This window comes from Bombus affinis, chromosome 17 (assembly GCF_024516045.1).
Source record: "Bombus affinis isolate iyBomAffi1 chromosome 17, iyBomAffi1.2, whole genome shotgun sequence".
Taxonomy (NCBI): Eukaryota; Metazoa; Arthropoda; class Insecta; order Hymenoptera; family Apidae; genus Bombus; species Bombus affinis.
Window position 1 is genome coordinate 5,131,814 of NC_066360.1, and position 12,952 is coordinate 5,144,765.

Genomic DNA, 12,952 nt, shown 5'->3' on the forward strand with positions numbered 1-12,952 from the left:
CATAAATGATTGCACCTCAAGGCATGCAATCCCTTCAACTTTACACGCAATTGATTTCTGGACATTTCGGTTCTTTTGAGATTTTATTTGACATATTTTATTCGTGCTTCCAAATTTTTATTTTCTTTCAACAGCTGAGCATGTTCATCTTGCAATTCTATTTCTCGGAAACTCCCTAGGCTTTCCACAATTTAAAAGTCGCAGCTTGTCCGTGATCCAATTTTTGGCCTTTCAATTGAATCCTCGTTGTCAGCGAATCATGATGTTACTCTTGTATAGTCTAGCATTGGTACATTAACAAATAATTCAATTTCGTCTTCTTATTTTACTCCACCGCCAACCGCTTCTTGCTACTGTTGGTAGTGATAGTAGCAGCATTGATGTCGCTCTTTTCGCTCTTGCCCTCCTTTTCTGATCAACTGTTTTTCGATAACATGCTGTCTTTCTTGTACATCTTCTCTTTCTCTTTGATTTTGTAATAAAGTTGTTGGTTGTTGGGATACAGTATGCTTCTCCATCTATTCGTATTTTTTATGGTTTTGTTTGATGATTTCGGGTAAATAATGATCGACACGGACATCCATGCTTCTTAAAATGGCGCTGGCATAATATTTTAGGAAGTGATTACCTGTTAAAAGATTATTTCATATAAATAATAAGCGAAAGTAACATAGATAAAACGAGTATAGCACATTGATGTCAAGAGACAAGGTATCTCGTATATTAAAATTGCCTGACTGAGAAGAAACCAGATACAGATCTCGTATAGTACTTTATTTGGCATTTACTCCCATTTGAGATAAAAAAAATTACAATGTATTTGCATTTATATAAACATCGAAGATGTTTTATTGTTGTATTGTTGCCTCGTCCATATTAGGTCTCGGATCGAGTAATACTACCTGCCACTATTTCTATAGTCAGTAGTAGATGTTTAATAAAGAAAAGCTATATAATTGTTTTATTGTAAATCCCAGAGTATCATCAAAATGCTAAAATGTTCCTACTGTGTATATATTTTAATTGATGAACTGGCTAAACTTCGTCTGCAGGCATAACTCTTTCTCAACTGTTATTGCGTTTTTTGATTTTTCGATATTTTGTAATTGTATGAACATCGGAATCCAAGTGTTGCGATAATGGATATACATAAACTATTCCAAATGTCGAAACTGAAGTGGTAGACGTGTCGAACATAGAAAGGAACAATGCGAGTGAAAAACAAGGAGAGACTGAGAATCAACAAACATGAACGACCTGTGATAAGCTGAGTAGTTCAATTCAAAATTTAAATTTTCTTATTCTTGATTTGTGATGAAACTTTTATCAACACGTTAATTACAGTCTTATAATTAAAATGAAACCAAACACTACATAGTTCGGAGCATATTTGCTAACACATTTTAATTGGGACGATCTCAGAATATTGATCGCAAAGCGACATTCCGCTATTCTGAACACAATATGTGTATGAATAAATAATAAAATTTACCGTTTAAATGGCTATCACGTAAAAGTAAGCACAGTAGACTAAAAATACCAAACTTTAAAAACGTAACCATTGGTTTCTTATATTAGAAACATTCATATGTTGTGTCTGTTCTCTGTTCATATGAGTACTACCGGTAAATGTCAAAAGGATTAGGAAGGATGGTGGTCAGAAACGAGATTTAACCGAAAAAATACCAGCCGCGAATGTGTTAATGTAAAACATTAACAGAGACAAAACACACGTACGCACAGTACGAATACTATGTACTTACCAACTTTTCAAGTTCATTCTTTATGAAGGGCATTGTCTTCTTTCGGAAAGTGATACAGACGATATTCTCGGTGTCGACTGTTGTTACATTCGATGTAGACGTAAATATTTTCTCACCGAACCAATCTCTGCAAGTTTATCACATAAATTCCTGAAGTAAACTACACAAGAAAACGCAGGTATTCGGGAATACAACGTCGCACAAATAGACCAAGTTGGACAATGATATAGAAATACGTAGATCCATAGAAAATTAGAAGAAAAACTATAAGTTTAAATTCGAAAATTGAGTCTGAGGGGTTTAAGGCATACATCATTTTCGGTTATCTGCGGTAGTCGACAGGCGAGTAAATCTGCGTAAAATTTGGTTTTCCCAAGATTCGTTCGTAGTTCCGAGATAAGGATGGGGGTAGCACACAGTTTGGAATGTTTGCAAATTCATTGGATGAGAAAGAATTGATGGAAGAAGGAGGTGAACGCTCACGTCTATTGGTTACCTTAAAATTGTAATTGACCAATTCAATTAGCCTTCAAAACACGTAAAGTCGGGGAAAATTGCAGGTGACAATATTTTTACACAAAAAGTCGCTATTTTATATTAAATAATTTTTTTAATTCCATGCTTTTGAACTCTTAATAATAAAATGTATTTTATAGCATTGTCTGCCAGAAGACAAACGCTACCCCACCATCGTATACCATTCCTATGGTACAGAAACGCTGCTGATTGTAAGATTATAACCAATCCACTCCAATTGTCGATTCCTCCCTAAATTATGTTGTCGTTTGTCTGTTGCTTTTCCTTGACAACATGCCGTGTGACCGAACACGGAGCCGTTGGAAAACCGCTTTTCTTCATCTTCGCTAGTAAACAGTTCACAGACAATTAGTAAATATGTTATAGTTGCCAGATGATGTCCTTAATCAACTTCGAAAAGAAGAATGTTATCAATTTAATATTTATTCTTTTTACATAAATCCATCGATTATTTTGCCCCGGATAATTTAATCAAATGAAATCTTTTGCGTTTTATAAAGAACTGGGGGTTGTAAGGATTTTGGTATTGTACATATATTATTGTATTCTATATATCATTCTACGACATCTGAATCTTTTACATCGAACATGGATGCATGAATCAATCAGAATGAAACTTTTTGCATTTTGTTAGGATGATTCCTCGTTGCCGTTTGAAAAAATGTTTGGCTTCTTCATGGGAATAAATACTCAATAAACGATGAATTTTTCACAAGACTTATAAAAACTAATTTCACACAGATTCAGTCTTTCGTCCACCGCAGACGACGAAGTACAGATGTAGCACAAATAGATACATCATGGCCTGAGTTACCTCTCTTAGTTAAAAATTTTTCAGCTAAAATATCTCTACCTAATTTCAATTGTCATTCGTTTTTATTTAGTTAACTACATTAAATTATATGTTCATTAATTTGCTTTTTACTTTTGTAGATACGTCTTCACGGATGTGTGCGTTGTTTTTTGTAGGTTATCTCAAGCTTTTATGTCATAGATTTGCAGAAAAGGTTAGGTCAGTTGATATTGGCGCCTATACAACAATGATTCATATCATCACGACGTGCGTATTGACGGTGGACCGATCACACCTATGTTATTGGTACGGCGAAGCTGGGCATCGCGCTAGTGGCTGTACGGCCTCGATACCCAAGTCGCCCTCTCTGCGAGTCACTCGGAGTACCTGCGGCCCACCGGTTGGGAGGAACGGTGTGCTGCCCGACGAAGAAGGGAAACAGGAGGAAGCCATCAATTCGTGACTCTGCCGCGAAGAAGAGCATAGCGGGTCCAGCGTGCACCGAAGGAGGTACCAGAGGAGCGGTAGATGACCGGGAGGAGGCCATGGATTTGGTGCAGTAAATTCATACGTCTTCTCCAGACTAATCTGGGACGGTCGAGACGTCCTGCTCTCCCAGACTATCCGGCAGAATAGGATCGCCTTGGCGGTGGTGGCTGAGGCGTACTGTATTCCCAACGGGTCGGAGACCTGAATGGCTTGGTAGCTGTAACATGGACAACGGCGAAGGGTCCCTCTGGCGTCCTGCTTGATCGTGGCAGTGGTTATGTCGCTGTCGAGTGGGCTGGAATGGTGTTGGTGGGCGTCTATGTTTCCCCTAACAGCGGCCTGGCTGCATTTGAGGACTTTCTAGACGGGGTTGGAGAATGCGTCAGCAGATACCTTCACTCTTCGCAATGGGGCAACCCCAGAACGGACATACGTGAGAGGATGTTGTCAGACTGGGCCGCAGGACTAGGACTCCTACTAGCCAACAGAGACTCGGCGAGCACTTGCGTGGTTTGGAGGGGTCGTCCGTGGTTGACATCACTTAGGCTACCCTCGGCGCCTTTCTGTGAGTGTTGGATTGGAGAGTGGCCGACGGGGTCGAGACTCTTTCGGACCACCTATACATCCTCGTGGAATTGGCGCCGGTAATAGCAACTAATGCATCCGCCACGCAGGCCTGCAGTACCAGAGGAAGAGCTAAGAATTCTCGCCCATCGCCAAGGTGGCGTGTCAAGGAGAGGGACAGCGAGCTGCTCCAGGCGACAGTCATCGAGGCTACCTGGAATTGAGACGCGCGTACGAAGGAGGGAAGCGTCGACGAGGAGGTGAAGACCTTCCTTCAAGACATGAGCGCGGCGTGTGATGCCTCGATGCCGCGCTCTGTACCCGGTGAAAGACACCATCAAGCCATCCACTGGTGGACGCAAGAAATTGCGGAGCTTCGTACTCGCTGTGTCCAGGCCCGCAGAATGTTCCAGAAGACGCGGTGTAGACGGATTCGCTACAATGAAGAGGAAGTCTCCCGCTGCTACGAGGCGTACAGGGAAGCGCGACACACTCTACAGCGGGAGATCAAGATCGCGAAAGCTCGATCCTGGAGGGACCTTACCGGATAGTAATGAAGACGTTGCGCCCCTGGGCCCCCACTGATCGCAAGTATAGACCTGGTCCTATGAAACCTACTGAGCAAGAGTACACTGCGTCGACTTGTCATCAGATAACTGCTTCGCAACTACAAACGAGGCATTTCACGATTGTGACAGAATTCGTTCATAGTCGTACTACGTCACGGACGAGATCTTCTGTGCGCATTCTATTTAAAACCAAGGTTGTAATTACAGAAAAACAGACCCACGAGACATCTCAACGACGTTGTAGTGCGAATATTGTGTCGGGGGATAACATTATTCGTAACAACCTACAAACGGTATTATGTAGAGAATAAGCTGTTCGTGTCATCGCTCGAACGATATCGTGCCACTACAGATGTCGTCTATGGTAACGAACAGAAAGGAAATTGGAGTGCTCGCACTTATGGATCTACTTGTTCCCGTACTAGTGCTGCACCATGCAGCCAAGTGTTGAATTCAATTGAAATTAACGCACGAAAGGATCTATAAAGTTAAAAATCTGTCCTGCTTGGTCGCAATTTAGTATATACAAGAGCCTATTTATTAAAGCTTCAAATTAGGAATCTACCCCATTTGATTGCACAATAGCATAAACAAGAACCTGCTGGGTTTCACACTATGGAAACCTATTTAATCGTACGGTTTTACAGAAAAGTTCATATCTACCTTTCTATCCGAGATAGACAAGTATGAGAATAACAAAATGGCGCAAGGATGAATGTAATTAATAAATTGCACGTTGCCTTGGAAAAAAATTCATGATTTCCTATATTCTTGGACCACGATACATACAAAGTAGAGATAAAAATAGTTCAAAATGTCAATATAATAATTTAGTGACAAAAACAAAGATAATAAATAATACATTTACAAATATTGAACATATCTAATATGAATGTATATCTCTATACCAATAGACCATTCTATAAAGGGAAACCATGCAAACCGTTTCAGTCAAAGCTTGTATTATATAAGTTTAGATTTTTGCCTCAGAAGAAATTCCAAGAGCTCTTCGCCTTTTCTATTGACGTTTAAGTCCTGTGCCTTTTTTTTTTTTTTATGTCTTTTCGACCGCGGATCTTTCTCGGCTGTAACGAAGAGCTATTCTTTGAATGCTCCTAGAATCATTGAAGGAATCGATTCTTCAGAAATTATGGAATTCGGAAAACAATTGTTTCGTGGGCTGACTTCATAGTGATTGCTTTGCTGCAGTATATTTTTCAGTTCCTGTCTCTTAGTCCATCTTTTTGCAACTTTTTCTTCTCCGTGCTTGAGCATATATTTTGACCTTGATCATCTTATTTTATCCCTCTTTCATCCGCTTCTTGCTATTGTTGGTAATGCCAGTAGCTGCATTGATGTCGTTCTTCTTGCTCTTGCCCTCCTTTTTCGATCAACTGTTTTTCGATAACGTGCTGTCTTTCTTGTACATCTTCTCTTTCTCTTTGATTTTGTAATAAAGTTGTTGGTTTTTGGGATACAGTATTCTTCTCCATCTATTCGTATATTTGTATGGTTTTGTTTGATGATTTCGGGTAAATAATGATCGACACGGACATCCATGCTTCTTAAAATGGCGCTGGCATAATATTTTAAGTAGTGATTACCTGGTAAAAGAATATTTCATATAAATAATAAGCGAAAGTGACATAGATAAAACGAGTATAGCACATTGATGTTAAGAGACAAGGTATCTCGTATATTAAAATTGCCTGACTGAGAGGAAACCAGATAAGCACCTGGTATAGTACTTTATTTGGCATTTACTCCCATTTGAGATAAAAAAATTGCAATGTATTTACATTTTTGATAAACGTCGTAGATATCAGTTATTGAAAAAAAACTGCGCTGTATGTGGAACAGAACCGGATTTGCCGGCTCGCTCCAAAGTTTGGGGTGCACAGGGACGTAAAATCATTGGTTGAAAATTTTCGAGATTCATTTTTCAGCGATCGCCCCCTTATTGAGTCGTCATTCGTTTACGAAAAAACTTACAATACTTGACCGATTTTAACAAATTATATCGTGTAGCGTATCATTCTAATTACAAAAATATGATGGACAGTTGATGAAAGTTTCATAAAAATTGTTGCCTCGTCGATATTCGGCCTCGGATCGAGTAATACTACTTGCCACTACTTCTATAGCCAGTAATATATGTTTAATAAAGAAAAACTATATAATTGTGTTATTATAAATTGTAGAATATCATCAAAATGCTAAAATGTTCCTACTGTGAATATATTTTAATTGAAGAACTGGCTAAACTTCGTCTGCAGGAACAACTCTTTCTCAAATGTTATCGCGTTTTTTGATGTTTTGATATTTTGTAATTGTACGAACATCGGAATCCAAGTGTTGCGATAATGGAGATACATAAACTATTCCAAATGTCGAAACTGAAGTGGTAGACGTGTCGAACATAGAAAGGGACAATGCGAGTGAAAGACAAGGAAGGACTGAGAATCAACAAATATGAACGATCTGTGACAAGTTAAGTAGTACAATTCAAAATTTAAATTTTCTTATTCTTGATTTGTGATGAAACTTTTATCAACACGTTAATTACAATCTTATAATTAAAATGAAACCAAACACTACATAGTTCGGAGCATATTTGCTAACACATTTTAGTCGGAACGATCTCACAACATTGATCGTAAAGCGACATTCCGCTATTCTGAACGCAATATGTGTTTGAATAAATAATTAAATTAACCGTTTAAATGGTTATTACGTAAAAATAAGCACAGTAGGCTAAAAGTACCAAACTTTAAAAAAGCAAAGCTTTTGAACCATTGGTTCCCTATATTAGAAACATTCATATGTTGTCTCCGTTCTCTGTTCACATGAGTGCTATCAGAAAATGTCAAAAAGGTCAGACAGGATGGAGGTCAGATATGAAATTTAACCGAAGAAATACCAGCCGCTAATGTGTTAATATAAAACATTAACAGATACAAAACACACGTACGCACAGTACGAATACATTGTACTTACCAACTTTTCAAATTCATTCTTTATAAAGAGGATTGTTTTCTTTCGGAAAGTGATACAGATGATACTCTCGCTGTCGACTGTTGTTACTATAGACGTAAATATTTTCTCACCGAACCAATCTCTGCAAGTTTATCACATAAATTCCTGAAGTAAACTACACAAGAAAACGCAGGTATCTGGGAATACGACGTCGCACAAATATAGCAAGTTCGATAACGATATAGAGATACGTACATCCATAGAAAATTATAAGAAGAACTATAAGATTAAAATGGAAAATTAAGACTGAGGCGTCTACGGGATACTCCATGTTCGGTTATCTGCGGTAGTCGACAGGCGAGTAAATCTGCGTAAAATTTGGTTTTCCCAAAATTCGTTCGTAGTTCCGAGATAAGGATGGGGGTAGCACACAGTTTGGAATGTTTGCAAATTCATTGGATGAGAAAGAATTGATGGAAGAAGGAGGTGAACGCTCACGTCTATTGGTTACCTTAAAATTGTAATTGACCAATTCAATTAGCCTTCAAAACACGTAAAATCGGGGAAAATTGCAGGTGACAATATTTTTACACAAAAAGTCGCTATTTTATATTAAATAATTTTTTTAATTCCATGTTCTTGAAATCTTAATAACAAAATGTGTTTTATAGCATTGTCTGCCAGAAGACAAACGCTACCCCACCATCCTATACCATTCCCATGGTACAGAAACGCTGCTGATTGTAAGATTATAACCAATCCATTCCAACTGTCGATTCCTCCCTAAATTATGTTGTCGTTTGTCTGTTGCTTTTCCTTGATAACGAGCGAACATGCCGTGTGACCGAACACGGAGCCGTTGGAGGACCGCTTTTCTTCATCTTCGCTAGTAAACAGTTCACAGACAATTAGTAAATATGTTATAGTTGCCAGATGATGTCTTTAATCAACTTCGGAAAGAAGAATGTTACCCATTTAATATTTATTCTTTTTATATAAATTCGTCGGTTATTCTGCCAAGGATAATTTGATCAATATTAAATCTTTTACATTTTATAAAGAACTGAAGGTTGTGAGTATTTTTGTATTCTACATATATTATTGTATTCTATATATCATTCTACGACGGATGAATTTTTTACATCGAACATGGATACATGAATCAATCAGAATGAAACTTTTTGCATTTTGTTAAGATGATTCCTCGATGCCGTTTGAAAAATTATTTGTCTTCTTGGCAGGAATAAAGACTCAGTAAACGATGAATTTTTCATAAAACTTATAAAAACAAATTTTACGCAGATTCAGTCTGCCTTCTACCGTAGGCAACGAAATACAAATGTATACAAATGAATATTGTTACTCCACGAGGCTTACCATAGGCCGTGTCTTTCACCGTCGCTCGTGGTACTACAATGTGGCAATAGAGATCGTCTTATAGGACCGGCGAAATATATACAATGTAGCGACAAGCGCATAGTTGTCATCAAGCAGGGAGTTCTAGAAACGTCGATTCGCCTTCGATCCGTTATTTCATCTACACAAAGAAGGTGGCATAGGTGATCATCGGCGCGAACGGTGGAGTGACCCGAGCGTCGAGGGATCATCTCGCAGCGAAGACAAAGAAAAATCGAAGGGCAACGGTATCATTTGAGGATTCAAACGGAATGCATGTAGAGGTTCAGACGAATAAAATCCAGATCTCTTAGTCTAACAAATACATCGAGAACTATCATAAAGTCGGGTCGAATTACTAACAAACTAATTGTATTTATCATTAATTAATTTGTGACGCGTTCATTATATAATTTGAAATATTGTTAAATATACTAGTTTTATATTAACCCTGTTAATTCAGTGCTAAACTTATTTGTACCACCTCTGTTATCTTAATCGAAACAAGGAAACGACTAATTCGTGGCGACAATTATTAGAATCGTAGTGAGAATTTACCCCTCTCGCTCACGCGTTATCCTTACGACCGCGTCTCTCCGCAAACGATCGTAACAAACGATCGTTGTTATAAGAAGAAAAGTAAAACCTATCAAATTTGACAATAACTTTGCATTCCGTACATGGTATTAGTCTGCGATAAATATTTGGAAATGTCAAGATTTAAAAAAAAGAAATAAGGGACTTAGAAGAATACTGTTCAGTGTACGATGACCAAGAAACTTCAACAACTGAAAACAGCATGGAAACACATGAAATGCTATTTACAACCGAGTCAGAGTTGGATGTAATAAATAATGGTTTACGTAAGGGCAAGAATAAAAGAAATTATCGTTGACAGCAGACAAATAAACTGGGCCCGATGGAACAGTTTGAAAAGAAACAGATGCTGGTCCCAAACCTGGCAGGATATCAGTTTATAAAATGTTTAGGGATATGTCAAATGGCATATAATGAAAGGACAAGTAAAGACGATATTTTATCTTATCATTGATCATCGTATAAAGGGATCATAATAAAATGTACGGAAGAGGAAGCGTAAATTCGACCAATCGCGAGGAGACGCAATCGCGAAGAAACACGTCAACGGCAGTCGTAAATTCCCGTTACGATTCTGCGAATCGTCGCCGCGCGTAGATCGATCCCTAGATTTCCTTTAAGATAATAGGAGTGGTTGAATTAATATAACTCCGTGATTAACAGTGTTATAAATTATGTATTTTCCAACAACTTCGTAGAATCACACACTTTAGTAATGTCGCTGAGTATAAGTACTGCCTTGATTGGTACCGCCTTAATCTTGATCAGATTTTGACTGACAATCTGATAGATGAAGGCCCTCGTGTTGTAATAGACGTAGCGATTGATCAGACCCTACTTTTAGTGAACCGACTCACCAGAATCAACCGAATCACCGAATGATTTGACTTCTTGACTTTGACTGTTATGAGAAACAGTAGAGTTGACCCTCTTGATGGCGTAGAAGCAGTATTAGCAGTAGTAGCAATAGGTGCAATAGGAGCAATAGGAGCAATAGGAGCCGTAAGAGTCGTAGGAACTGTCATAACTCTAAAGTTCGTTCTGATGTGATTACGGAGGAATGCTCGGTATGGGTGTGCCCTTTGAACCAAGAATTCGGATTCGTTGCTCACATTTTTAGTTAGGAAAGTGAGAACAATGATCCGCGATGCCGATTGGTTATGACTACTTTGGGAATGAAAATGGGAGAACGAAGCCTCCTATCAACGTGGTTCATGGGCGACATTGTTTATGGGAAAAACCAGCTTTTCCGTTAGGCAACTATTTCGTTCTTCCCATTAGGTAACTACCTCGCGTAGAAATACTGCAACCATAATTTCCGGTGCGTTAAATGTGCAGGTAGTCACCCCACTGACCAATGCACTAAATCCCCAGAAACCCCCGCGAAGTGCATCCACTGTCAGGGAGAGCATCCTGCGAACTACAGAGAATGTTTAGCCTATAAAACATTGCACAATAAAAAGTACCCTAAACCCAGACCCAAGGAGATAACCAAACAAGAACCTAGACCGCAAAAATTCTCCACACCATCAATCTCCTACGCCCAGGCAGCACAAGGAAATATAAACAATTCGAAAACCCACAGTGGACACTCAGAAAATAGTGTTCCCATCCCACAAAACACAGACAACTTCACCAGACTCGAAAAACTAATCGAGAAGCTAACAGAGCAAATTAACAACTTGCTGTCACTACTTACACTCTTCGTGGATAAATTAATACGCACAGAAGCAAAATAAAACTAATGCGTATAGCTCTGTGGAACGCCAACGGTCTAGCTCAGCACAAATTTGAACTAGAACTCTTCTTAAAACAACAGCAAATCGACGTAATGCTCATATCTGAAACCCACTTCACCGACAAAAACTATCTCAAAATACATGGCTACAACTTCTACCATACCCAACACTCCAGAGGAAAGGCCCACGGCGGCACCGGAATTATTATCAAATCCAGCATTAAGCATTACGAGCTTCCATCATTCCAGAAAGACTACCTTTAAGCCACAAGCGTAGCAATAGAAGACTGCCATGGTACAATCACCACCTCAGCAGTATACTGCCCTCCCAGACACTTGATTGCTAAAGAGAACTTCGACAGCTTCCTTGACGCCCTAGGCGACAGATTCATAGCTGGAGGAGACTATAACGACAAGCATACCCAATGGGACAGCAGACTTGTCACAGCAAGCGGCAAAAACCTCTTGAAAAGCATAATCACCAACAATCTCAACTACCTCACCACATATGAACCCACATACTGACCCACTGACACTAACAAAATTCTCGATTTACTTGACTACTTCTTCATAACCAAAAGTATCTCGCCTAGATGTGTCCAAATCAACTGCTCGGCGGAACTCTCTTAGGACCATTCCCCCGTTATAGCAACAGTCAGTTCAGCAATAATCGAAAACCCACCTAATGGCTTCATTCACAACCAACTCAGCAACTGGCAGCTCTTTAGAGAAGTCTTTAATCACCCAACCTCTGCCTCAATTTCACTAAAAACAATGGAAGACATCGAAACAGCCACAGAATACTTCTTAAACACGAGCATAATAAATTCTATCCGCTCCTCCACACCTACTAAGACTTCTATCAGCAAACACGAATATCCCCATTACATATTAAACAAAATCACAGAAAAACGAAGACTTAGAAGAGTATGGCAGACCCATAGAACACCGGACGACAAAAGCAAACTAAACAACGCAACCAGGAAGTTAACCAAAATCATTAAAAAATACAAAAATGACTGTTTTCAAAAATATCTTGTCAATTTGTCCCCCACTGCCGACTCTAACTACTCATTATGGAAGGCTTCCAGGAAACTCACGCGCCCCCGCAAATAATCCCTCCAAATCCCCTGTCCGCTAGGCGGATGGGCACGAAGGCCTATGGAAAAAGCCAACCTGTTCGCTAACTACCTATCCAACGTCTTTAAACCTCATTCCTTCAATATCGCTCCGGAAATAACAGAATACCTGCAGTCCCAGAGAAATGACCGGACCACAACCCGTAGATACGCGGGTACCCGATGAAACTCGAGGGCCCGGCATATCCTGTCCCAGGGGATGCTGTTGAAGACGTTGACCACGTCCAGCGACACGGCCAACGCCACGTAACCGCGCCGTTCGGCCCCCTCGACCAGAGAGCGGACACGGGCCACAGCGTCGGCCGTAGACCGTCCCCTCCGGAAGCCAAACTGGCTGTCGTGTAGTCCGGGAACACTCCGGGACAAATGCGACTCGAGACGGGTCGCCACCA

The 12,952-nt window shown here is 39.6% G+C and overlaps 1 long non-coding RNA gene across 3 annotated transcripts in view; it reads right to left on the reverse strand.

The window, feature by feature from the left end:
• Positions 1-8,079, reverse strand: part of LOC126926358 (uncharacterized) — a 32,397-nt gene extending 24,318 nt beyond the window's left edge. Inside the window, exons 1-3 of one of the 3 annotated variants that reach the window (XR_007714502.1) lie at positions 7,947-8,079; positions 7,713-7,833; positions 6,001-6,319 (exon numbers count right to left, since the gene is read on the reverse strand). This is a non-coding gene — a long non-coding RNA (uncharacterized LOC126926358). Of the gene's footprint in view, positions 1-15; positions 629-6,000; positions 6,320-7,712 lie in introns of all 3 variants that reach the window. The other 2 variants (XR_007714501.1, XR_007714500.1) reach the window with 2 other exon arrangements.
• Between the last annotated feature and the right edge of the window lie 4,873 nt (positions 8,080-12,952).